Source organism: Ranitomeya variabilis, chromosome 4 (genome assembly GCF_051348905.1).
Source record: "Ranitomeya variabilis isolate aRanVar5 chromosome 4, aRanVar5.hap1, whole genome shotgun sequence".
In the NCBI taxonomy this organism is placed as follows: Eukaryota; Metazoa; Chordata; class Amphibia; order Anura; family Dendrobatidae; genus Ranitomeya; species Ranitomeya variabilis.
The window spans coordinates 737,418,585-737,441,270 of NC_135235.1; the positions used below are offsets into that span (position 1 = coordinate 737,418,585).

The 22,686-nt window shown below is 46.3% G+C and overlaps 1 protein-coding gene across 1 annotated transcript in view; it reads right to left on the reverse strand.

Moving 5' to 3' along the window:
- Positions 1-21,584, reverse strand: part of LOC143768008 (uncharacterized) — a 40,509-nt gene extending 18,925 nt beyond the window's left edge. The window contains exon 1 of the mRNA XM_077256630.1: positions 21,531-21,584. The gene's annotated coding sequence lies outside the window, so the exon portion shown is untranslated. The remainder of the gene's footprint in view (positions 1-21,530) is intronic.
- Between the last annotated feature and the right edge of the window lie 1,102 nt (positions 21,585-22,686).

A 22,686-nucleotide genomic window follows, 5' to 3' on the forward strand; every position in this document is an offset into this window, starting at 1 on the left:
CGCTAGCCTGACCGAGTCTGCCAATGCCTCTGCTAGAAATGCTGCTGCTCCTCTCATTACAGGGACCGAATCTAGAATTGTTTCTCTAGGGACTTTTTCTTTCAATTGTGACTAAGTGATCCAGCCATATCATCAAGGCTCCGGCTGTACAATGTGGTGGCTATAGCTGGTTTTGGCCCCCCCAGCGGCCTCCCAGGAGCCTTTCAGAAATGCTTCTGCCTTTTTATCCATAGGGTCCTTCAATATCCCCATGTCCTCAAAAGGTAAGGCAAATTTCTTGGAGGCTTTTGCTATCGCCACATCCAGCTTTGGCGCTTTTCCCAAAAAGAGCATACTGGGTCTTCGAAGAGGTACTTTCTCTTTCGGGTTAAGAATCCCTTTTTTTTCTGGTCTCTTCCACTCCCTTTTAATTAGGGACTGGATTTTTTCATTTACTGGGAATGTTCTCTGCTTTTTCTGCTCTAGACCACTAAACATTAAGTCTTGGACTGTTTTCTTGGGACGCGAGTCTACAAGACCCATGGTTGTTCTGACAGCTTTATCAAGAGCCCAAAAATAAATGCAAGGCCGACAGCACATCTGACAAAGTATAACAGGAACAGAGGCCGAGGATGCCCGTCCTATATCCACCGGACCCAGGTGGAAGAGCACATACCATAAGTTGAAGTGAAGGACAGCATCCAATCAAGGTGAAAGTGAAAAAATCTTCTTTATTGTGCCATAAAATGCGACGTTTCAACCCAATTGGGTCTTTATCAAGCTTGATAAAGACCCAATTGGGTTGAAATGTCGCATTTTATGGCACAATAAAGAAGATTTTTTCACTTTCACCTTGATTGGATGCTGTCCTTCACTTCAACTTAAGCTTTATCAAGAGCGTCTGTCTCCTCTATCGGGAAGCAGCTGCGACCCCCTTCTGAGGATGATGAAGAGGAAAAGGAAGATGATGAATTGCTTGAGTCAGACAAGTCGCTCCCCACTCACTAGCACTTGATTCAGGGGACCTGTGTCTGGACCTACGTTTTTTCCTTGAGCCCTTAAGGGCTTTGAAGGTGTCTTCTACTTCTACCTGATTTTTGATTAGCGTTCTCAGGTCTGATGCAAATTTTGGAGTCTCTTCAAAAATTGTTTGGTCTATGTAGGTAGTACACAGCCTCTTTTCCCACATGATGGGTAGCTCCTCTGTACAGAGCGCACACGTCCTATGCTTGGACTTTGCTATACATTTCTTCCCCTATGAGAGAAGATAACAGGGCCTAATTTAAAAAGTGGACTTTCACGAAGTTCACTTACCCTCCTGTAGAAAGAAAGATACCAGCTTTGGGACAGGGACCATTCCCACGGATTGATCCTCTTTTGGCCTGGTGGCTCTACTGGAGCCTCTGCTGTGCTGAGACCCTGAATGGCTGCCACCGCTGCGTTGCTGGGAAGAAGCCTCTCCCACTTGTTTCTCCTGCCCCTGTGGTTGCTGGCGTTGCCGCTGTTGGCGCTGCTGCTGCAGTTGGTTCCCATTATGAGGGGACAGGATTTGTAAGACCTGCTCCACTGACTGCTCCTGATCACTCATGGTATTCAGCTCCTTGAAGCACTGTTCCCCGCAAGTCTGCTAGTTTAAATCCCCTTCAGGGCCACCCCACTACTTCCGGTGATGCAGTATGCCAGAATTACTGGATTTCCCAGTGATGTCCCACGCTAATCACATCATTAGATCCCCGCATGTGCACTACTGATTTCCCAGTAGCGCCTTGTGGTTTGCTCGTGTCATAGGGGGGCGCCGGTTAGCACGCGTGCGCACAGCTGTATCTTGGCATAGCAGCGCCAGCACACTTCCTACACTCTCTCACGTGGAGAGTCCGGCGGCATTCCAGTGAGGCAACCACTGTCACTTAGTCGCCCCCATAATGCCGCCATGTTCTGCCGCGCACCTGGCGATTTTTGCTGGAGCGTTTGCTGTGATAAATCTGGGAGAAGCAGGCTCGGATCTTTTTCTTCGCTGCCTCTCCTGCACACCCTCAAGGTCCGCTGACCCCAGCGGTGGCGCTTCGGTCAACCACCCCAGCCAAGGCAGGGAACCCCCGCTGCCTGGGTCAGACTGGTCGGCCCCCAGCATCCCACAACGATCTACAGGTACGTCCCACGTCAACTGTAGGTTCCTCATCAGGGACAGGAAACCAACTGATGCGGGAGTGAGGTACCGCTTTTTTATCTGTAGGTTTCCTGTCCCTGTAGGGCGGATCCCCTCTCTCCGTGGTGCCATCATGGGGGAAAGAGAAACAGTCATTGAACAATGTCAATTAAGTCACATCCATAACAACTTTATTATACTCTATTACCCTATACACAGTGGAGTAGATAGAAATCACAAGTCCTACAGCAATAACTGGAATTGGGCCCCCAACCTCAAGAGGGAAAAAAATAAAATAAAAAATATGGTGGCTTAGTGGTTAGCACAGCAGCCTTGCAGCGCTGGAGTCCTGGGTTCTAATCCCACCTTGGACAACATCTGCAGAGAGTTTGTATGTTCTCTCCGTGTTTGCGTGGGTTTCCTCTGGGCACTCCGGTTTCCTCCCACATTCCAAAGACATACTGATAGGGAATTTAGATTGTGAGCCCCATCGGGGACAGCAATGATAATGTGTACAAACTGTAAAGCGCTGCGTAATATGTTAGCGCTATATAAAAAATAAAGATTATTATTATTATATTAGTAATGTCACCTATGTGCCCCCATATATTAGTAATGTCAACTATGTGCTCCCATATATTAGTAATGTCACCTATGTGCCCCCACATAGGTGACATTACTAATGTATGGGGCACATAGGTGACATTACTAATATATGGAAGCACATAGGTGACATTAATATCTGGGGACACACAAGGGGCATTAATACTATTTGGGGTTCATAGAAAGAATTATGGCAGCCTGCAGGTGAATAGGGGAATATTATCATGTGGCGTTAGAAGGGAGACTTATTACAGTGGCTGAGACAAAGGGGAGAACATTACTGTCTGGAGGCAAAGAGGAAAACGCAATCGCTTCACATATACAGACAGGAATCACAGGTGTAACTAAGGAATAGTGAATATGATAATGTGTGTACAGCACTGCGGAGTATGGAGGCGATATAGGAGGAGGAGGGATAAATAATCCACATAGAGGATAACGAGGACTCTACACAGACTTCCACCTGCAGAGCCGCACACCAGGACAGGTGGAATCCACGTGAGATAAAGAAACTTCTAGTAGTGATGTTTCGTTAGTGAGATTCGACACGAAGAGCCGGCTCTCTGATGTGAATGACCGGGGCCGGCTCACCACTGGGAACTGAGCCAAATTTTCTTTTTCCCTGCTGTTGGCTTAGCTTCTTCCAGCCTAAATGGGGGCTGGGAGGACTCGAGGAGGAGACTTTGGGTACCGTCTCACAGTGGCACTTTTGTCGCTACGACGGCACGTTCCGTGACGTTCCAGCGATATCCATTCGATCTCGCTGTGTCTGACACGCTACTGCGATCAGACACCCCGCTGAGAATCGTACGTCGTAGCAGATCGTTTGGAACTTTCTTTCGTCGCTTGATCACCCGCTGACATCGCTGAATCGGTGTGTGTGACACCGATTCAGCGATGTGTTCGCTTGTAACCAGGGTAAACATCAGGTTACTAAGCGCAGGGCCGCGCTTAGTAACCCGATGTTTACCCTGGTTACCATCGTAAATGTAAAAAAAAAATAAACCCTACATACTTACATTCCGGTGTCCGTCAGGTCCCTAGCCGTCTTAGCTTCCTGCACTGACTGTGAGCCCCGGCCGGAAAGCACAGCACAGCGGTGACGTCACCGCTGTGCTCTGCTTTCACTTTACGGTCGGCACTCAGTCAGTGCGGGAAGCTGAGACGGCGAGGGACCTGACGGACACCGGAATGTAAGTATGTAGGGTTTATTTTTTTTACATTTACAATGGTAACCAGGGTAAACATCGGGTTACTAAGCGCGGCCCTGCGCTTAGTAACCCGATGTTTACCCTGGTTACCCGGGGACTTCGGCATCGTTGGTCGCTGTCTGTGTGACAGCTCTCCAGCGACCACACGACTTACCAACGATCACGGCCAGGTCGTATCGCTGGTCGTGATCGTTGGTAAATTGTTCAGTGTAACAGTACCCTTAGAGCAGAGTGTACAAGTGGGGAATGATTGGCAATGCTCTGTTGCGACTGGGCTCCTCCCACATGAGCTCATACATGATCTGTGATTGGCTGCTTGGTGTAGTGAGTGCACACATGATCTGTGATTGGCTGCTTGGTGTAGTGAGTGCAGTCACAGACACTGGACAGTGGTGGATGTTTGGCAGTAGCAGGAGCAGAGGCACTCTGGTTAGGCACTGGCAGTGATCTCAGGTTAATAACAGGACGATTTCTACGTCCCATAAGGCTACTTTCACACTAGTGTCGTGCACTGCACGTTGCTATGCGTCGTTTTGGAGCAAAAACGCATCCTGCAAAAGTGCTTGCAGGATGCGTTTTTTCTCCACAGACGTAAATTAGCGACGCAGTGCGACGCATTGCCACACGCCGCAACCGTCGTGCGACGGCTGGGTCGTGTTGCGTTGGGAGCGTCTTTTCCGACCGCGCATGCGCGGCCGCAACTCCGCCCCCGCCTCCCCGCACCTCACAATGGGGCAGCGGATGCGATGAAAAACAGCATCCGCTGCCCCCGTTGTGCGGCGCTTTCAACGCTAGCGTCGATGCGCTGCAACGGCGCATAGCGACGTGCAGTGCATGAAGCTAGTGTGAAAGTAGCCTTAATTCCTTTAGTTCCTGCTGCTCTACAGTGGCAAAATAATAATTTAAATCTGAGGCAGACAAAAACTGTGGACAGATCCCAGTGTATGTGAAATAATATAACCTATCAAAAAAAGGGAAGCATATACCAAAATAAAAGAATAATTTTTATTATTAAAGTACATAGGTAAAATACATAAAAATAGATAGGGACATAGTTGCAAAACTAACCACTTACAAATGAATGCTCAGAAATATCTAGTGCTAAATAGTCCACCACAATTCAAAAAGGATAGCTTACACAATGCATGAGCAAATTAATCATTTTCAGATGGGAAGTCCCCAGACTTCCCCTGGGAAAAAGCTAACGCGAAACGTGCGTCGGGGTCTAACTGTGCCGCCTACAGTCTGCTCATAAGGTTAGTTCCACCACCTCAGCACTTGCTGCCTTACACTCTTTGTACATTTAGATATAATCTTGGCTGCTGCACCTGTTAGCAATCACCAGCACTTTATTGATTTCTTGGCTGCTATATATACTTTTTATATGGTAAGGCATTCTGCCTACCACAAATCATATATGACACTCATTTTTGCCTAGATTCTGTGCATTTTTGCATTTTATACACCTTGGAAAAATGTTGCTGTTATATTGACCAGCAAATCATAAAAAAAAATTTTTTGCACACCATAGTTGTATTTGCCTTATACTTATATTGGCACTGTGAGTAAGGCTTATTGCCTACCCTAATCTAATGCAAATACTTCTTAGTGTTACCATCTGAAAATGATTTATTTGGTCAGGCAGTGTTACCATCTGAAAATGATTTATTTGGTCAGGCATTGTGTCAGTTATGCTTTTATTTTGGTATATGCTTCCCATTTTTTGATTTTGTGCAGTTTTTGTTGCGGATTTTGTGCAGTTTTTGTGCAGATGTTACCAATGCGGATTTTTATCATGGAGGGGTGCAGAAACGCTGCAGAACGGCACAAAAGAAGTGACATGCACTTATTTTAAATCTGCAGCAATTCCGCACTGATTTTTCTGCAAAGCTTTTTTTTTTACCATTGATTTACATTGTACTGTAAATCACAGTGCGGAACTGCACCTTTTCTGCGCAGAAAAATCTGCTGCAGTTCTGCACGAATCCTGCAACGTGTGCACATAGCCTAACTTTGACTTTGTCAGCGGGAAAATAAAAAATGTTGTGTGGACTTTTGTGGACACGTTTATATTTGACAGGTCAGTATCTCCTGTACTTGTGGTGACAGTTTCCACACGTACCGGAGACACTGACACACACACAGACCCAATGATGAATGAGTCTGCGCACATGTGTGTGTTTCGAATCACACGGACACATTCAAGTCAATGAGTCCATGTGACAGGTACTCCACATGGATGCCATCCGTGCAACACATATCAGAGCCTGGGAATCAGTGTACAGTTTACTCTGTTCCCAAGTGCAAAGTGCTGAACGCTGCCCTCATCATGGTTCCCAGCCAGACTAGGACAAAAAAGCAGCCCTGCCACACAAATCCCACCAACCCACATACTATAACACATCCCACCCCCGATCAGTGGATTTCCATTTACTTACTCCAGAGATTTGGGGTTTTGTCAGTGCTGGAGTGGTGCTTCAAGTGTGAACCCCCTAGCCCCAGTAATATTCTCACTCTCCAGCATCTTCCAGTATGGCCAGGACAAGGTTCTCATAGACTTGTACTGAAATGTGACCTTGATGCCGCTCCATAACACACTTGAGCTGCGGGAAGGTCACTTATCACAGAAGACAAACAGTGGAAGGTGACTATGAGACAGGGGCAGCATACTTCCATTTAAAGCACCACTCCAGTTGTGCAAAGAAATGGAGTGGTGCTTTAACCCCTTTCCGAAATCGGTCGTACATTTACACCGAAGTCCGACTCCCTCCCTTTGATGTGGGCTCCGGCGGTGAACCCACTTCTTTCCCGGGACATATCAGATGCTTTGAACAGCTGACATGTGCCCAGAATAGCCGGTGGTGGAATCGCGATCCATCCGCCGCTATTAATCCGTTAAATGCCGCTGTCAAATGCTGACAGTGGCATTTAACAAGCACTTCCGGTAATCGCACCGGAAATCCGCCCACATCACATGATCGCAGGTCACCGGTGTGTTGGCATGACAACTGGAGGTCTCCTGGAGACCTCTATGGTTGTCATTGTCAGCTTGGTGTGAGCGCCACTCAGTGGTCGGCGCTCATAGCAAGTGAGTAATTCTGCGAGCTGATCATCGTCTCTATGTAGCAGAGCCGATCAGGTTACGGCAGCTTCTAGTCTCCCATGGAGACTAATGAAGCATGCCAAAGGTTAAAAAAAAAAGTTTTTAAAAATATAAAAAAAATAAATATATAAAAGTTCAAATCACCCCCCTTTCACCCCATTCAAAATAAAACTATTAAAAAAATCAAACATACAAATATTTGGTATCGCCGCGTTCAGAATTGCCCGATCAATAAAAAAGAGAATAATTAACCTGATCGCTAAACAGTGTAAAGTCAAGACATCAGAATTATGTTTTTTTTGTCACTGCGACAATGCATTAAAATGCAATAATGGGCGATCAATAGATCGTATTTGCACCAAAATCGTATCAATAAAAACTTCAGCTCGGTGCGCAAAAAAATAAGCCCTCACCCAACCTGAGATGTAATGTAATGGAGGCACTATGGGTATTGCAAAATGGTGCAACTTTTTTTGCTATAAAAACGCAGTAAAACCGCGAAAAAAACGCATACATTAAGCATCCCATTATTAGAATGCAATCCGCAATTTTTGTGCACATTGCGTTTTTTTTCTGCAGCGGAATCGCATTTCGGGAAAAAACGCAGCATGTTCATTCTCTGTACGGAATCACGGGGATTCCACACACATAGGAATGCATTGATCCGCTTACTTTAAGCATGTGGCTATGCCCACCATGCGGGAAGTAAGCAGATCATGTGCGGTTGGTACTCAGAAGAGACTCTCCTCCAGGCCCTGGGAACCATATAATTGTTAAAAAAAAAAATAATTAAATGCATTCCCAGTAATGCCTAGTGGCAATAACCCCAGATGACGTAGCGGTCTCGCAAGACCACTAGGTAATCACAGGTAATTGCCGCAAAGCATCCTTGGGAACGGGAGCATCGCGAGGAGCGGGAAGACCGCCGGGGACGCCGGCAGATGAGAATATCACGATTTTTTACTTTTTTAAATTATTTTTAGCATTAGATCTTTTTACTATTGATGCTGCATAGGCAGCATCAATAGTAAAAAGTTGGTCACACTTGTCAAACACTATGTTTGACAAGTGTGACCAACCTGTCAATCAGTTTTCCAAGCAATGCTACAGATCGCTTGGAAAACGCTAGCATTCTGCAAGCTAATTACGCTTGTAAAACGCTGGTGTTTAGCAGGAAAATGCATGCCAATTCCGCATGCGTTTTTCCCGTGGCAGGGAGTTCTGGAACTGCCGCGGAAATTTCCGCGGCAATTCCAGACGTGTGCACATAGTCTTAAACAGGTTTTCCAAGATTTATTTTTGTTTGGCCATAGGAATATAAAAAACAAACCAATAATGACAATCCACAAGTGCAATGCAGCCTCTCTGACAACAGGATAGGAAAAGTGTATATATACAGAATAAGGCCCTGTTCACACGTTCAGTATTTTACCTCAGTATTTGTAAACCACAACCAGGAGTGGGTGATAAATTCAGAAGCGGTGACGTGTTTCTATTAGATTTTTCATCGCATTGTTCCCCTACTGGTTTTGGCTATAAATACTGAGATGAAAAGCTCACCAAATGCTGAAAGTGTGAATGTGGCCTAAATACAAATACTGAGAATTACACCCAGTATACAGGACAGGAGAAGTGGCACTGTGCAGAGGGTGGGTGGTGGCTCCACACTATTTACTACATGTGTGTATTGTACCAGTACGAGGACTATGTTGTAGTACGTCCTGTGGAGCTGTGATATACCGTATTTTTCGGACTACAAGATGCACTTTTTCCCCCCCAAAAAAGGGGGGAAAATGGGGGGTGGGTCTAATAGTCGAAATGCAGGCTTACCCGTGGCGGCAGAGGTGCGGTGGCAGACGTGCGGAGATGAGGAGGCGCAGTGAGCGGGGTCCCTTTCCCCGGTGAGGTGATGCAGCAGCCCGGTAAGCAGCAGAGCCGGGTGAATCCTGTTGTCATCGGTGGTGGCGGCCATCTTCCGGGGGCCACGCGTGCGCAGATGAAGCGCTCTGCTTCCCGGGGCTTCAGGAAAATGGCCGCGGGATGCCGCGCGTGCGCAGATGGGGATCGCGGCGGCCATTTTTCTGAAGTTCCTAGCTTCAGGAAAATGGCCACCGCGATCTCCATCTGCGCACGCGCGGCCTCCCGCGGCCATTTTCCTGAAGCCCCGGGAAGCAGAGCGCTTCATCTGCGCACGCGCGGCCCCCGGAAGATGGCCGCCACCACCGATAACACCAGCATTCACCCGGCTCTGCTGCTTACCGGGCTGCTGCATCACCTCACCGGGGAAAGGGATCCTCTCACACCATACCTGTCATTGCGCCTCCTGATCCCAGCACCTCCTCATCCCTGCACCTCCTCATCCCTGCACCTCCTCATCCCTGCACCTCCTCATCCCTGCACCTCCTCATCCCTGCACCTCCTCATCCCTGCACCTCCTCATCCCTGCACCTCCTCATCACAGCACCTCCTCATCCCAGCACCTCCTCATCCCATCACCTCCTCATCCCAGCACCTCTGCCGGTAACCACTGCTGCAACCCTCCCATGGACACCAGGCCGTGGCGTCGCCCACCTAAGCAGGAAGGGACCCTGCTCAGGTGCACGCCGTACCGCATCACCCCACCTCTGCCGACACCATGCCTCCTGTGACCCTGCTCTGCCACCGCCAGCCCTCAGGTAAGATACTGTAAATTCGGACAATAAGACGGACCCCCATCTTATAAAAAATCTTTTTTTCTGCAATTTTCACCCCAAATTTGGGGTGTGCCTTATGGTCCGGTGCGTCTTATAGTCCGAAAAATACGGTAGTTATTTAGTGGGCACTGTGTATATACAGTTAGGTCCATATATATTTGGACAGAGACAAAATTTTTCTCATTTTGGTTATAGACATTACCACAATTAATTTTAAACAAAACAATTCAGATGCAGTTGAAGTTCAGACTTTTAGCTTTCATTTGAGGGTATCCATATTAAAATTGGATGAAGAGTTTAGGAGTTTCAGCTCCTTAACCTGTGCCACCCTGTTTTTAAAGGGACCAAAAGTAATTGGACAATTGACTCCAAGGCTATTTCATGGACAGGTGTGGGCAATCCCTTCATTATGTCATTCTCAATTAAGCAGATAAAAGGCCTGGAGTTGATTTGAGGTGTGGTGCTTGCATTTGGAAGGTTTTCCTATGAAGTAAACATGCGGTCAAAAGCGCTCTCCATGCAGGTGAAACAAGCCATCCTTAAGCTCTGAAAACAGAAAAAACCCATCCGAGAAATTGCTACAATATTAGGAGTGGCAAAATCTACAGTTTGGTACATCCTGAGAAAGAAAGAAAGCACTGGTGAACTCATCAATGCAAAAAGACCTGGGCGCCCACGGAAGACAACAGTGGTGGGTGATCGCAGAATAATCTCCATGGTGAAGAGAAACCCCTTCACAACAGCCAACCAAGTGAACAACACTCTCCAGGAGGTAGGCGTATCAATATCCAAATCTACCATAAAGAGAAGACTGCATGAAAGTAAATACAGAGGGTTCACTGCACGGTGCAAGCCACTCATAAGTGTCAAAAATAAAAAGGCTAGACTGGACTTTGCTATAAAACATCTAAAAAAGCCAGCACAGTTCTGGAAGAACATTCTATGGACAGATGAAACCAAGATCAACCTCTACCAGAATGATGGAAAGAGAAAAGTATGTTGAAGGTCTGGTACAGCTCATGACCCAAAGCATACCACATCATCTGTAAAACACGGCGGAGGCAGTGTGATGGCTTGGGCATGCATGGCTGCCAGTGGCACTGGGTCACTAGTGTTTATTGATGATGTGACACAGGACAGAAGCAGCAGAATGAATTCTGAGGTATTCAGAACCATACTGTGTGCTCAGATCCAGCCAAACTGATTGGTCGTCGTGTCATACTACAGATGGACAATGACCCAAAACATAAAGCCAAAGCAACCCAGGAGTTTATTAAAGCAAAGAAGTGGAATATTATTGAATGGCCAAGTCAGTCACCTGATCTCAACCCAATTGAGCATGCATTTTACTTGTTAAAGACTAAACTTCAGACAGAAAGGCCCACAAACAAACAGCAACTGAAAACCACCGCAGTCAAGGCCTGGCAGAGCATCAAAAAGGAGGAAACACAGCGTCTGGTGATGTCCATGAGTTCAAGACTTCAGGCAGTCATTCCCAACGAAGGGTTTTCAGCCAAGTATTAAAAATGAACATTTTATTTAAAATTATTGAATCTGTCCAATTACTTTTGGTCCCTTTAAAAACAGGGTGGCACATATTAAGGAGCTGAAACTCCTAAACCCTTCATCCAATTTTAATGTGGATACCCTCAAATGAAAGCTGAAAGTCTGAACTTCAACTGCATCTGAATTGTTTTGTTTAAAATTCATTGTGATAATGTCTATAACCAAAATGAGAAAAATGTTGTCTCTGTCCAAATATATATGGACCTAACTGTATACAGCTCTGGAAAAATGAAGAGACCACCACATCAAAACCCTGTCACGGGCAGCCCAATCTCCAGACCAGAACCCCATTGAAAACCTCTGGAATGTAATCAAGAGGATGATGGCTAGGCACAAGCCATCAAACAAAGAAGAACTGCTTAAATTTTTGCACCAGAAGCAGTATGGAAGACTGGTGGAAAGCATGCCAAGACGCATGAAAGCTGTGATTAAAAATGATGGTTATTCCACAAAATATTGATTTCTGAGTTAAAACATTAGTATTGTTGATTCTAAATTATTATGAGCTTGCTTTCTTTGCATTAGTTGAGGTCTGAAAGCACCGGGTTTTTTTTTTTTTTTAACCCCTTAAGCCCCGAGGGTGGTTTGCACATTAATGACGGGCCAATTTTTAAAATTCTGACCACTGTCACTTTATGAGGTTATAACTCTGGAACGCTTCAACATATCCCGGTGATTCTGACATTGTTTTCTCGTGACATATTGTACTTCATGATAGTGGTAAAACTGTATTCGATATAACTTGCGTTTATTTATGAAAAATAACGGAAATTTGGCGAAAATTTAGAAAATTTTGCAATTTTCCAAATTTGAATTTTTATGCCCTTAAATCACAGAGATATGTCACGCAAAATACTTAATAAGTAACATTTCCCACATGTCTACTTTACATCAGCACAATTTTGGAACCAAAATTTTTTTTTGTTAGGGCGTTATAAGGGTTAAAAGTTGACCAGAAATTTCTCATTTTTACACCATTTTTTTTCAGGGACCACATCTCATTTGAAGTCATTTTGAGGGGTCTATATGATAGAAAATACCCAAGTGTGACACCATTCTAAAAACTGCACCCCTCAAGGTGCTCAAAACCACATTCAAGAAGTTTATTAACCCTTCAGGTGTTTCACAGGAATTTTTGGAATGTTTAAATAAAAATGAACATTTAACTTTTTTTCACACAAAATTTATTTCAGCACCAATTTGTTTTATTTTACCAAGGGTAACAGGAGAAAATGGACCCCAAAAGTTGTTGTACAATTTGTCCTGAGTACGCTGATACCCCATATGTGGGGGTAAACCACTGTTTGGGCGCAAGGCAGACCTCGGAAAGAAAGGAGCGCCATTTTACTTTACAATGCAAAATTGACTGGAATTGAGATGGGACGCCATGTTGCGTTTCGAGAGCCCCTGATGTGCCTAAACATTGAAACCCCCCACAAGTTACACCATTTTAGAAAGTAGACCCCCTAAGGAACTTATCTGGATGTGTGGTGAGCACTTTGACCCACCAAGTGCTTCACAGAAGTTTATAATGCAGAGCCGTAAAAATAAAAAATCATATTTTTTCACAAAAATGATCTCTTTGCCCCCATTTTTTTATTTTCCCAAGGGTAAGAGAAGAAATTGGACCCCAAAAATTGTTGTGCAATTTGACCTGAGTACGCTGATACCCCATATGTGGGTGTAAAGCACTGTTTGGGCGCATGGCAGAGCTCGGAAGGGAAGGAGCGCCATTTGACTTTTCAATGCAAAATTGACTGGAATTGAGATGGGACACCATGTCGTGTTTGGAGAGCCACTGATGTGCCTAAACATTAAAACCCCCCACAAGTGACACCATTTTGGAAAGTAGACCCCCTAAGGAACTTATCTAGATGTGTTTTGAGAGCTTTGAACCCCCAAGTGTTTCACTACAGTTTATAACGCAGAGCCGTGAAAATAAAAATAAAAAATGTTCACACAAAAATGATTTTTTAGCCCCCAGTTTTGTATTTTCACAAGGGTACCAGGATAAATTGGACCCCAATAGTTGTGGTCCAATTTGTCCTGAGTACGCTGATACCCCGTATGTGGGGGGAACCACTGTTTGGGCGCATGGCAGAGCTCGGAAGTGAAGGAGCGCCATTTGGAATGCTGACTTAGATGGATTGGTCTGCAGGCGTCACGTTGCATTTGCAGAGCCCCTGGTGTACCCAAACAGTACAAACCCCCCACAAGTGACCCCATATTGGAAACTAGACCTCCCAAGGAACTTATCTAGATGTGTTGTGAGAACTTTGAACCCCCAAGTGTTTCACTACAGTTTACAACGCAGAGCCGTGAAAATAAAAAATCTTTTTTTTCCCACAAAAATGATTTTTAGCCCCCAAAATTTTTATTTTTCCAAGGATAACAAGAGAACTTGGACCCCAAAAGTTGTTGTCCAATTTGTCCCGAGTACGCTGATACCCCATATGTTGGGGTAAACCCCTGTTTGGGCGCACGGGAGAGCTCGGAAGGGAAGAAGCACTGTTTTACTTTTTCAACGCAGAATTGGCTGGAATTGAGATCGGACGCCATGTCGCGTTTGGAGAGCCCCTGATGTGCCTGAACAGTGGAAACTCCCCAATTCTACTTGAAACCCTAATCCAAACACACCCCTAACCCTAATCCCAACGGTAACCCTAACCACACCCCTAACCCTGACACACCTGTTGTGGGTTCCGTTCTTGGGCTCCCTCCGGTGGTTCTGATTGGTGGCGCTGCTGCCTTTGGAGCGCAGCATTTCGGCAGGTGTGTTCACTTTTTGCAGTCTTGAGTCGGCTGTTTGGTCTTGCTTGGCCCTTTGGTCGGTGCCGGTTGTCCATGGTTCCTGGAGGATTCACATTCCTGCCTGGTCTCTCCTGCTTTGCTGTGCATATCAACCAAGATAAGTTCTGGCTTGTTTTTGCAGTCCACATGCTGTGGGCTTAATTGTTCAGTGCATTTTTGCATGTTTGTTTTGTCCAGCTCTGACTGTGTAAGGATTTATTCAGTCTAACTGGTATCTCTGGGGATGCAGATATACCCTCCATGACTTTAGTAGTTATGGAGATTTTTGTATTTTCTGTGGTGGATATTTTCTAGTATTTTAATACTGACCGCATAGTACTCTGTCCTATCCTTTCTATTTTAGTTAGAGTGGCCTCCTTTGCTAAATTCTGATTTCAGTCTGCGTTTGTTATTTTCCTCTCCTCTCACAGTCAATATTTGTGGGGGGCTGTCTATCCTTTGGGGATTTTCTCTGAGGCAAGATAGGCTTCCGTTTCTATCTTTAGGTGTATTTAGTCCTCCGGCTGTGACGAGATGTCTAGGCAGACTTAGGTACATTCCACGGCTACTTCTAGTTGCGGTGTTAAGTTCAGGGCCTGCGGTCAGTACAGGTACCACCTTCTCCAGAGGATGTCTCATGCTGCTCCTAGGCCACCAGATCATAAAACACACCCCTAACTCTAATCCCAACCCTAATCCCAACCGTAAATGTAATCCAAACCCTAACCCTAACTTTAGCCCCAACCCTAACCCTAACTTTAGCCCTAACCCTAACTTTAGCCCCAACCCTAACTTTTGCCCCAACCCTAACCCTAACTTTAGCCCTAACCCTAACTTTAGCTCCAACCCTAGCCCTAACCCTAACTCTAATGAAAAAAATGGAAATAAATGCATTTTTTTAATTGTATTATTTTTCCCTAACTAAGGGGGTGATGAAGGGGGGTTGATTTACTTTTATAGAGTTTTTTATAGCTGATTTTTATGATTGGCAGCTGTCACACACTAAAAGACGCTTTTTATAGCAAAAAAGTTTTTGCGTCTCCACATTTTGAGACCTATAATTTTTCCATATGTTGGTCCACAGAGTCATGTGAGGTCTTGTTTTTTGCGGGACGAGTTGATGTTTTTATTGGTAACATTTTCGGACACTTGACAGTTTTTGATCGCTTTTTATTCCGATTTTTGTGAGGAAGAATGACCAAAAACCAGCTATTCATGAATTTCTTTTGGGGGAGGCGTTTATACCGTTCCACGTTTGGTAAAATGGATAAAGCAGTTTTATTCTTCGGGTCAGTACGATTACAGCGATACCTCATTTATATCTTTTTTTATGTTTTGGCGCTTTTATACGATAAAAGCTATTTAATAGAAAAAATAATTATTTTGGCATCGCTTTATTCTGAGGACTATAACTTTTTTATTTTTTTGCTTATGATGCTGTATGGCGGCTCGTTTTTTGCGGGACAAGATGACGTTTTCAGCGGTACCATGGTTATTTATATCCGTCTTTTTGATCGCGTGTTATTCCACTTTTTGTTCGGCAGTATGATAATAAAGCGTTTTTTGCCTCTTTTTTTTTTTTTTTTTACGGTGTTCACTGAAGGGGTTAACTAGTGGGACAGTTTTATAGGTTGGGTCGTTACGGATGCGGCGATACTAAATATGTGTACTTTTATTGTTTTTTTATTTAGATAAAGAAATGTATTTATGGGAATAATATTTTTTTTTTCTTTATTTTAGGAATTTTTTTTTTTTTACACATGTGGAATTTTTTTTTTAAACTTTTTTACTGTCCCGGGGGGAACATCACAGATCGCTGATCTGACAGTTTGCACAGCACTCTGTCAGATCGGCGATCTGACTTACAGCGCTGCAGGCTTACTGGCGCCTGCTGTGGACCCGGAAGTAGTCCCTGCAGGACCCGTATGCAGCCCCGCGGCCATTTTGGATCCGGGGCCTGCAGGGACAAGACGCTCGGTACATGGTGAGCACATCGCCTTGTACCGATCGTCTCAGGGAAGCCCGCAGGGAGCCCCCTCCCTGCGTGATGCTTCCCTGTACCGCCGGAACACCGCGATCATGTTTGATCGCAGTGTGCCGGGGGTTAATGTCGGTCCGTGACCACTCCTGGCACATAGTGCCGGATGTCAGCTGCGATAGTCAGCTGACACACGGCCGCGATCGGCTGCGCTCCCCCCCGTGAGCACGGCCGATCGCATATGACGTACTATCCCGTCACTGGGAATTAAGTCCCTGGTCACCTTGACGGGATAGTACGTCATATGGGATTAAGGGGTTAAATTGACCATTATTCTTTGTCAGAAAAAAATACAAAAATTATTGCTTGGACATTCAGAGACATGTTGTCAGAAGTTTATAGAAGAAAAGAACAATTTACATTTTACTCAAAAATATACCTATAAAGAGAAAACTCAGAAAAACTGAACATTTTGCAGAGGTCTCAATTTTTGCCAGAGCTGTAATTTGTAGTGGGGAGTCCACACCATATACAGAGCTCCACACTATATACTGTGTTATAAAGCATGGTATGGAGTGGGGCGTATATTATATAGTGTAGAGATGTGCCTTTGTATATAATATAGAGTTCACGCCATGAAATATACACACAGCACCATATTATATACACATACCTACACTATAAAAATACACAGCACCTTACTATATGCTACAGTTGTGCTCAAATACTTACATACCCCGGCAGAATTTCTGCTTTCTTGGCCTTTTTTCAGAGAATATGAATGATAACACCAAAACTTTTTCTCCACTCACGGTTAGTGGTTGGGTGAAGCCATTTATTGTCAGACTACTGTGTTTTGTTTCTTTTTAAATCATAATGACAACCCCAAACATCCAAATGACCCTGATCAGAAGTTCACATACCCCATTTCTTAATACTGTGCATTGCCCCCTCTAACATCAATGAAAGCTTGAAGTCTATTGTGGTAGTTGTGGATGAGGTTCTTTATTTCCTCAGATGGTAAAGCTGGCAACTTTTCTTGGCAAAAAGCCTCCAGTTCCTGTAAATTTCTGGGCTGTGTAGCATGAACTGCACGCTTGAGATCTCCCCAGTGGCTCAATGATATTGAGGTCACGAGACTGAGATGGCCACTCCAGGACCTTCATTTTGTTCTGCTGTAGCCAATGACAGGTCGACTCGGCCTTGAGATTTGGGTCGTTGTCATGTTGGAACATCCAAGTACGTCCCATACGCAGATTCCAGGCTGATGATTACAAATTTGCCTCAAGTATTTGCCGATAACATGCTACATTCATCTTTCCTTCAACTTTGACCAAGTTTCCCGTGCCCTTGTAGCTCACACATCCCCAAAACATTAGCAATCCATCACTGTGCTTTACAGTAGGAATGGTGTTCCATTTATCATGGGGCTTGTTGAACTCTCTCCAAATGTAATGTTTATGGTTGTGCCCAAAAAGTAAAATTTCGGTCTCATCACTCACAAATTACCCGTATATACTCGAGTATAAGCCGCCCCCCTAATTTTGCCACAAAACTGGGAAAACTTATTGACTCGAGTATAAGCCTAGGGTGGAAAATGCAGCAGCTACCGGTGAATTTCAAAAATAAAAATAGATGCTCCATACCGTTCATTATGGCCCCATAAATGCTCCTTATAAAGCTGTGCCACATATAATGCTCTGCACCGTTCATTATGGCCCCATAGATGCTCCATATAAAGCTGTGCCACATACAATGCTCTGCACCGTTCATTATGGCCCCATAGATGCTCCATATAAAGCTGTGCCACATATAATGCTCTGCACCGTTGATTATTGCCCCATAGATGCTCCACAGAAAGCTGTGCCATATATAATGCTCTGCACCGTTCATTATGGCCCCATAGATGCTCCATTTCAAGCTGTGCAATATATAATGATGCTGCTGCAATAAAAAAAAAAAAAAAAAACATACTCACCTCTCTTGCTGCCCGCAGCTCCTCAGCGTCCCGTCTCGGCGTCTCTCCGCACTGACTGTTCAGGCATAGGGTGGAGCGCGCACTAGTACGTCATCGCACCCTCTGACCTGAACAGTCAGAGCAAGAGTACGGGAAGACGGAGCGGCGCCCGGCGTGTGGAACGCGGACAGGTAACTATGACATACTTACCTGCTCCCGGCGTCCCTGGCTCCTTATCCCGGACAGCTGGTCTCCGGGTGCCGCAGCCTCTTCCTCTGTCAGCGGTCACCGTTACCGCTCAAAGGAATGAATATGTGGCTCCACCCCTATGGGGGTGGAGCCGCATATTCATAAGTTTAATGAGCGGTCCCACGTGACCGCTGAACAGAGGAAGAGCTGTGGCACCCGAAGACCGTGTGACAGGCAGGGACAGCGACAGGAGCGCCAGGACTAGGTGAGTATATGACAGTCCTCTCACCCCCTCACCCGCCGACCCCACCACCGATCATGACTCGAGTATAAGCCGAGAGGGGCACTTTCAGCCCAAAAATTTGGGCTGAAAATCTCGGCTTATACTCGAGTATATACGGTACCTTGTTCCAGAAGTTTTGAGGCTTGTTTCTTTGCTGTTGCATATTGTAGGCGAGATACTTTGTGGCATTTGCACAGTAATGGCTTTCTTCTGGCGACTCGACTATGCTGCCCATTTTTCTTCAAGTTCATCTTCCAGTGCATATTGTGCATCTTGAAACAGCCATGCCGCTAGTTTTCAGAGAGTCCTGTATTTCAGCTGAAGTTATTTGTGGGCATTTCTTTGCACCCTGAATAATTTTCCTGGTAGTTGTGGATGACATTTTTGTTTGTCTACCTGACAGTGGTTTTGTTTTTACAGAGTCCTTGATTTTCCATTTGTTAATCACAGTTTGCACGCTGCTGACTGGCATTATCGATTGCTTGGATATCTTTTTGTATCCCTTTCCTGTTTTATACAGTTCAACTACCTTTTGCCATAGATCCGTTAACAATTCTTTTGCTTTCCTCATGACTCACAATCCAGAAATATCAGAGGCTGAAAAATGCAAAACTCTGTCTGGATCCCAGAAACCCACTCAGTTTTTATGCACACCCACTGATTACAAGCAAACAGGTGACAGGTGAGGATGTTCCCTTTAGGAGCCATTCACACCCATTTGTGTTAACCTCTGTGCATGTTATCAGGCCAAAATCACCAGGGCATGTAAACTTTTGAACAGGGTCATTTGAATGTTTTGGGGTGTCAGTATGATTTAAAAAGAGAAAACACAGTAGTCTGACAAATGGCTAGATGCCTGTACAGCTGTATAATGAGGCTCAGGCTTTATAGTGAAGGGACTGGAGCGAGGGCCTGTTCCCAGGAGCTACAGTCTGAGAAATGGCTAAAAAGCCTCCACTAGGCCCCAGTACTGCTGTATAATGAGGCCCAGGCTTTATAGTGAAGGGACTGGAGCGAGGGCCTGTTCCCAGGAGCTACAGTCTGAGAAATGGCTAAAAAGCCTCCACTAGGCTCCTGTACAGCTGTATAATGAGGCCCAGGCTTTATAGTGAAGAGACTGGAGCGAGGGCCTGTTCCCAGGAGCTACAGTCTGAGAAATGGCTAAAAAGCCTCCACTAGGCCCCAGTACTGCTGTATAATGAGGCCCAGGCTTTATAGTGAAGAGACTGGAGCGAGGGCCTGTTCCCAGGAGCTACAGTCTGAGAAATGGCTAAAAAGCCTCCACTAGGCCCCAGTACTGCTGTATAATGAGGCCCAGGCTTTATAGTGAAGGGACTGGAGCGAGGGCCTGTTCCCAGGAGCTACAGTCTGAGAAATGGCTAAAAAGCCTCCACTAGGCCCCAGTACTGCTGTATAATGAGGCCCAGGCTTTATAGTGAAGGGACTGGAGTGAGGGCCTGTTCCCAGGAGCTACAGTCTGAGAAATGGCTAAAAAGCCTCCACTAGGCCCCAGTACTGCTGTATAATGAGGCCCAGGCTTTATAGTGAAGGGACTGGAGTGAGGGCCTGTTTCCAGGAGCTACAGTCTGAGAAATGGCTAAAAAGCCTCCACTAGGCTCCTGTACTGCTGTATAATGAGGCCCAGGCTTTATAGTGAAGGGACTGGAGCGAGGGCCTGTTCCCAGGAGCTACAGTCTGAGAAATGGCTAAAAAGCCTCCACTAGGCCCCAGTACTGCTGTATAATGAGGCCCAGGCTTTATAGTGAAGGGACTGGAGTGAGGGCCTGTTTCCAGGAGCTACAGTCTGAGAAATGGCTAAAAAGCCTCCACTAGGCTCCTGTACAGCTGTATAATGATGCCCAGGCTTTATAGTGAAGGGACTGGAGCGAGGGCCTGTTCCCAGGAGCTACAGTCTGAGAAATGGCTAAAAAGCCTCCACTAGGCCCCAGTACTGCTGTATAATGAGGCCCAGGCTTTATAGTGAAGGGACTGGAGTGAGGGCCTGTTCCCAGGAGCTACAGTCTGAGAAATGGCTAAAAAGCCTCCACTAGGCCCCAGTACTGCTGTATAATGAGGCCCAGGCTTTATAGTGAAGGGACTGGAGTGAGGGCCTGTTTCCAGGAGCTACAGTCTGAGAAATGGCTAAAAAGCCTCCACTAGGCTCCTGTACAGCTGTATAATGAGGCCCAGGCTTTATAGTGAAGGGACTGGAGCGAGGGCCTGTTCCCAGGAGCTACAGTCTGAGAAATGGCTAAAAAGCCTCCACTAGGCCCCAGTACTGCTGTATAATGAGGCCCAGGCTTTATAGTGAAGGGACTGGAGTGAGGGCCTGTTTCCAGGAGCTACAGTCTGAGAAATGGCTAAAAAGCCTCCACTAGGCTCCTGTACTGCTGTATAATGAGGCCCAGGCTTTATAGTGAAGGGACTGGAGCGAGGGCCTGTTCCCAGGAGCTACAGTCTGAGAAATGGCTAAAAAGCCTCCACTAGGCCCCAGTACTGCTGTATAATGAGGCCCAGGCTTTATAGTGAAGGGACTGGAGTGAGGGCCTGTTTCCAGGAGCTACAGTCTGAGAAATGGCTAAAAAGCCTCCACTAGGCTCCTGTACAGCTGTATAATGAGGCCCAGGCTTTATAGTGAAGGGACTGGAGCGAGGGCCTGTTCCCAGGAGCTACAGTCTGAGAAATGGCTAAAAAGCCTCCACTAGGCCCCAGTACTGCTGTATAATGAGGCCCAGGCTTTATAGTGAAGGGACTGGAGTGAGGGCCTGTTCCCAGGAGCTACAGTCTGAGAAATGGCTAAAAAGCCTCCACTAGGCCCCAGTACTGCTGTATAATGAGGCCCAGGCTTTATAGTGAAGGGACTGGAGTGAGGGCCTGTTTCCAGGAGCTACAGTCTGAGAAATGGCTAAAAAGCCTCCACTAGGCTCCTGTACAGCTGTATAATGATGCCCAGGCTTTATAGTGAAGGGACCGGAGGGAGAAAAGTGGGGAAAGTAGCACAATGTGCAAGAGCCGGACTGCTCATCACTGACCTGCAGAGCCGCCACCACGTATATGGCTGCTATGTGCCCAGACTCGGGACCTGTGATGATGTCACAGGAGGGGAGGAGTCAGGGGTCACATGATCAGGGGCCTCAGTGTATGCAGGACTCTGCTGTGCTGGTTGTCATGGTGCTGGATGAGGGGAAGTTTCTGTGTGGGGTCAGGAGGGGTTTACAGTGTGGATGTAGCAGAGCCGCGTGTGTACGAGGTGGACGGAGAGGAGCCGTGTGTATGAGGTGGATGGAGCAGAGCCGTGTGTGTTCGAGGTGTACGGAGCGGAGCCGTGTGTGTACGAGGTGTACGGAGCAGAGCCACGTGTGTACGAGGAGTATGGAGCAGAGCCACGTGTGTACGAGGTGTATGGAGCGGAGCCGTGTGTGTACGAGGTGTACGGAGCGGAGCCGTGTGTGTACGAGGTGTACGGAGCAGAGCCACGTGTGTACGAGGTGTACGGAGCAGAGCCACGTGTGTACGAGGTGTATGGAGCAGAGCCACGTGTGTACGAGGTGTACGGAGCGGAGCCGTGTGTGTACGAGGTGTATGGAGCAGAGCCACGTGTGTGTACAGGGTGTACGGAGCGGAGCCGGTGTATAGGAGGTGTACGGAGCGGAGCCAGTGTGTAGGAGGTGTACGGAGCAGAGCCGGTGTGTGTATGAAGTGTACGGAGCGGAGCCGGTGTGTACGGAGCGGAGCCGTGTGTGTATGAGGTGTACGGAGCGGAGCCATGTGTGTACGAGGTGTATGGACCGGAGCAGTGTGTGTACGAGGTGTATGAAGCGGAGCCGTGTGTGTACGAGGTGTATGGAGCCTAGCTGGTGTGTATGAGGTGTACGGAGCGGAGCAGGTGTGTACGGGGTGTATGTAGCAGAGCCGTGTGGTTACTACTTGTGTGTAGCAGAGCCGTGTGTGCACAGAGCGGAGCTGTGTGTGTGTGAGGTGTATGGAGCAGAGCCATCTGTGTACGAGGTGTATGGAGCGGAGCCAGTGTGTGTGAGGTGTATGGAGCGGAGCCAGTGTGTGTGAGGTGTACGGAGCAGAGCCATATGTTTATTATGTGTACGGAGCGGAGCTGTGTGTGTACGGAGCCAAGCTTTGTTCCATGTTTTGTTCGTTTAATAAGTAGATTTTATATAAAACAATGATTGG